The sequence below is a fragment of the Schistocerca serialis genome, chromosome 4 (assembly GCF_023864345.2).
Source record: "Schistocerca serialis cubense isolate TAMUIC-IGC-003099 chromosome 4, iqSchSeri2.2, whole genome shotgun sequence".
Lineage (NCBI taxonomy): Eukaryota > Metazoa > Arthropoda > Insecta > Orthoptera > Acrididae > Schistocerca > Schistocerca serialis.
In genome coordinates, this window is record NC_064641.1 from 413,562,328 (window position 1) to 413,567,327 (window position 5,000).

General features: G+C 53.1%; 1 non-coding gene across 1 annotated transcript in view; it reads left to right on the forward strand.

Annotated features, from left to right (window-relative positions):
- The first annotated feature begins 3,553 nt into the window (after window positions 1–3,553).
- The window catches only part of LOC126476867 (small subunit ribosomal RNA), a 1,909-nt gene continuing 462 nt past the window's right edge, over window positions 3,554–5,000 (forward strand). The window contains exon 1 of the ribosomal RNA XR_007587301.1: window positions 3,554–5,000. This exon is cut by the window's right edge and continues 462 nt beyond it. This is a non-coding gene — a ribosomal RNA (small subunit ribosomal RNA).

The window sequence follows — 5,000 nt, forward strand, 5'->3', positions numbered from 1 at the left end:
TTTGTGCCTTAACCTAACCTAATTTGTGCCGTAACCTAACCTAATTTGTGCCGTAACGTAACCCATGTTGTGCCGTAACGTAACCCATGTTGTGCCGTAACGTAACCCATGTTGTGCCGTAACGTAACCCATGTTGTGCCGTAACGTAACCCATGTTGTGCCGTAACGTAACCCATGTTGTGCCGTAACGTAACCCATGTTGTGCCGTAACCTAACCCATGTTGTGCCTTAACCTAACCCATGTTGTGCCTTAACCTAACCCATGTTGTGCCTTAACCTAACCCATGTTGTGCCTTAACCTAACCCATGTTGTGCCTTAACCTAACCCATGTTGTGCCTTAACCTAACCCACGTTGTGCCTTAACCTAACCTACGTTGTGCCTTAACCTAACCCATGTTGTGCCTTAACCTAACCCATGTTGTGCCTTAACCTAACCCATGTTGTGCCTTAACCTAACCCATGTTGTGCCTTAACCTAACCCATGTTGTGCCTTAACCTAACCCATGTTGTGCCTTAACCTAACCCATGTTGTGCCTTAACCTAACCCATGGTGTGCCTTAACCTAACCCATGTTGTGCCTTAACCTAACCCATGTTGTGCCTTAACCTAACCCACGTTGTGCCTTAACCTAACCCACGTTGTGCCTTAACCTAACCCACGTTGTGCCTTAACCTAACCCACGTTGTGCCTTAACCTAACCTACGTTGTGCCTTAACCTAACCCATGTTGTGCCTTAACCTAACCCATGTTGTGCCTTAACCTAACCCATGTTGTGCCTTAACCTAACCCATGTTGTGCCTTAACCTAACCCATGGTGTGCCTTAACCTAACCCATGGTGTGCCTTAACCTAACCCATGTTGTGCCTTAACCTAACCCATGTTGTGCCTTAACCTAACCCATGTTGTGCCTTAACCTAACCCATGTTGTGCCTTAACCTAACCCATGTTGTGCCTTAACCTAACCCATGTTGTGCCTTAACCTAACCCATGTTGTGCCTTAACCTAACCCATGTTGTGCCTTAACCTAACCCATGTTGTGCCTTAACCTAACCCATGTTGTGCCTTAACCTAACCCATGTTGTGCCTTAACCTAACCCATGTTGTGCCTTAACCTAACCCATGTTGTGCCTTAACCTAACCCATGTTGTGCCTTAACCTAACCCATGTTGTGCCTTAACCTAACCCATGTTGTGCCTTAACCTAACCCATGTTGTGCCTTAACCTAACCCATGTTGTGCCTTAACCTAACCCATGTTGTGCCTTAACCTAACCCATGTTGTGCCTTAACCTAACCCATGTTGTGCCTTAACCTAACCCATGTTGTGCCTTAACCTAACCCATGTTGTGCCTTAACCTAACCCATGTTGTGCCTTAACCTAACCCATGTTGTGCCTTAACCTAACCCATGTTGTGCCTTAACCTAACCCATGTTGTGCCTTAACCTAACCCATGTTGTGCCTTAACCTAACCCATGTTGTGCCTTAACCTAACCCATGTTGTGCCTTAACCTAACCCATGTTGTGCCTTAACCTAACCCATGTTGTGCCTTAACCTAACCCATGTTGTGCCTTAACCTAACCCATGTTGTGCCTTAACCTAACCCATGTTGTGCCTTAACGTAACCCATGTTGTGCCTTAACGTAACCCATGTTGTGCCTTAACCTAACCTATAATGTGCCTTAACCTAACCTAAAGTGCGCCGTAACCTAAACTATATTGCGCCTTAACCTGACGCACGTTGTCGCTGAACCTGCTCTGTAATTGTTATGCAACCCGTTAAAGTAGTGTAGTGTTGCCTAACCGCAACCCTCGCAATATAGTTCGCTACTCGCACTGCCCGGTCCCCTGTGTATCGCGTCATGTTAAACACCTTGCAGGTGTTGCTGACTTTCCACATGCTCCTGCTATACACTGTAGTGTGGATAGCAGCAGGACGTACATGCCCCCCCCCCTTCCCCCCTGCCTTCGCAAGCTGGTCGGTGAGAAGTTTGCATGTTCAATGCCCTTCGCATGCCGACGTACTCAGCCTACGTTGTGGTACGGCCTGTCACCTGTCCGCCGATGTACGCAAAACCCACAAACTGTACTGCACATTGCTCCGTATGTACTGAATGATACATCGTGGCCCATGTGACCGTATGACGACAGCGCCTAGCAACGGCGGACCATACAGTCCAAATATTGTGCACGCAGCTACGTGTCGTCTCCCTATAAGAGCTGGATTGCAGTGTGGTACGCCATACAGACGTGTGGGAGGAACGGACGCCCTGGATGGCGATCAGCATGAGCAGTCTGTTGATGTAGTGGAGCGTGTATTCGGACGTAGTCGTCTCTTCTCACACACCGTGATAGCATGTTGCACCGCGTTCCACATCTGCGACATGCTGCAGAGGCGGGCTGACAGTCGTTCGCGCAATGGACACCGCATACGTACGGGGTCTACCTTCCACGTGTTCTCTAGGCGTGCACATGTTGTTGCGTCTATGTGGGCAGACGTAGTGTGTTGTGACACCTGACACAGGCATGCAATACTCGTTGCAAATGGCGATGGACGTGTACGTTTGCTGGTGACGTTACGCAAATGAACAACCGGTAACCCGTTGTGGTGCGGTTGTTCTCGCTAGAGGTGAATCAGTGTTGGCGACGATCGGTCGAGCTATTAACCGGTTGTTTCAGGGATACCCACCATGCCCACGAACGTGAAAGGGGACCCACCATGCCCACGAACGTGAAAGGGGATCTGGGTGTGAGGCGATACGCGGCGGTGGCTGGGTGGGACCGTCCCCGGCCGGTGAGGGGGGGCCGCCCGGCGTGCTGGCAGCGCGGTGCGTGGGCGCACGCGCTACAGCCGGCTGGTGGGGGCGGCCGGTGGCAGGCGCGCCGGCCGACGGACGCGGCAGGCGGCGCAGCTGCGCGCCGGCGCCCCCTGCTCGCGGCGCCTTGCGGCCAAAGTAGGTCCTCGCGGGCCCGGTGCGAAGCGCGGTGGCCATCTGCAGTGTGCTGGTCCGATTGAGGACTTTGTGCGCTGAGGATGCGCCGCCGCCCGGCGCTCGGCGCCGCGACGCCGTCTGCTGCTCGGTCGCCCCAGCGGTTCTCGCAGGTGGTTTGTATCGCAGCTGTGCGGACGTGTTGGCGCGTGCGCTGTGCTGGGAGAGTTCGCTTCGGCACCCAAGTAGGGCTTTTGTCCTTCTGTGGCGCTGGCGTTGGAGCTGCCGGTCACCGTAGGTGGCGCGTGTTGTCTCCCGCCGGCAATGCCACGACAGCACGCTCCCGGGCCTCTGTCGGCAGCGGCAAGCTCAGTTGGGAGCACGGGTGGTCGCACCTAAAGCGTCTACTCGCCTAACTCCGGGCGATTGCGCCTCTCTCGAACCCGACCAAGTACTTAGGACGGCGCTGCGCGCCGCCGGGACCTGAGAGGGTTTCGAGGTGTGTTGTGCAGGGGAGCTCAGCCTCCTCCTGTTTGCAGAATAATTGAGCGGACGCTTGCGTGTTCGCGCGGGCCCCCGGGACACACTCCCGGGCGGCCGGCTGCTCAGCTCTAGTTGACGCAGCTCCCTGGTTGATCCTGCCAGTAGTCATATGCTTGTCTCAAAGATTAAGCCATGCATGTCTCAGTACAAGCCGCATTAAGGTGAAACCGCGAATGGCTCATTAAATCAGTTATGGTTCCTTAGATCGTACCCACGTTACTTGGATAACTGTGGTAATTCTAGAGCTAATACATGCAAACAGAGTCCCGACCAGAGATGGAAGGGACGCTTTTATTAGATCAAAACCAATCGGTCGGCTCGTCCGGTCCGTTTGCCTTGGTGACTCTGAATAACTTAGGGCTGATCGCACGGTCCTCGTACCGGCGACGCATCTTTCAAATGTCTGCCTTATCAACTGTCGATGGTAGGTTCTGCGCCTACCATGGTTGTAACGGGTAACGGGGAATCAGGGTTCGATTCCGGAGAGGGAGCCTGAGAAACGGCTACCACATCCAAGGAAGGCAGCAGGCGCGCAAATTACCCACTCCCGGCACGGGGAGGTAGTGACGAAAAATAACGATACGGGACTCATCCGAGGCCCCGTAATCGGAATGAGTACACTTTAAATCCTTTAACAAGTATCTATTGGAGGGCAAGTCTGGTGCCAGCAGCCGCGGTAATTCCAGCTCCAATAGCGTATATTAAAGTTGTTGCGGTTAAAAAGCTCGTAGTTGGATTTGTGTCCCACGCTGTTGGTTCACCGCCCGTCGGTGTTTAACTGGCATGTATCGTGGGACGTCCTGCCGGTGGGGCGAGCCGAAGGCGTGCGACCGCCTCGTGCGTGCTCGTGCGTCCCGAGGCGGACCCCGTTGAAATCCTACCAGGGTGCTCTTTATTGAGTGTCTCGGTGGGCCGGCACGTTTACTTTGAACAAATTAGAGTGCTTAAAGCAGGCAAGCCCGCCTGAATACTGTGTGCATGGAATAATGGAATAGGACCTCGGTTCTATTTTGTTGGTTTTCGGAACCCGAGGTAATGATTAATAGGGACAGGCGGGGGCATTCGTATTGCGACGTTAGAGGTGAAATTCTTGGATCGTCGCAAGACGAACAGAAGCGAAAGCATTTGCCAAGTATGTTTTCATTAATCAAGAACGAAAGTTAGAGGTTCGAAGGCGATCAGATACCGCCCTAGTTCTAACCATAAACGATGCCAGCCAGCGATCCGCCGCAGTTCCTCCGATGACTCGGCGGGCAGCCTCCGGGAAACCAAAGCTTTTGGGTTCCGGGGGAAGTATGGTTGCAAAGCTGAAACTTAAAGGAATTGACGGAAGGGCACCACCAGGAGTGGAGCCTGCGGCTTAATTTGACTCAACACGGGAAACCTCACCAGGCCCGGACACCGGAAGGATTGACAGATTGATAGCTCTTTCTTGATTCGGTGGGTGGTGGTGCATGGCCGTTCTTAGTTGGTGGAGCGATTTGTCTGGTTAATTCCGATAACGAACGAGACTCTAGCCTGCTAACTAG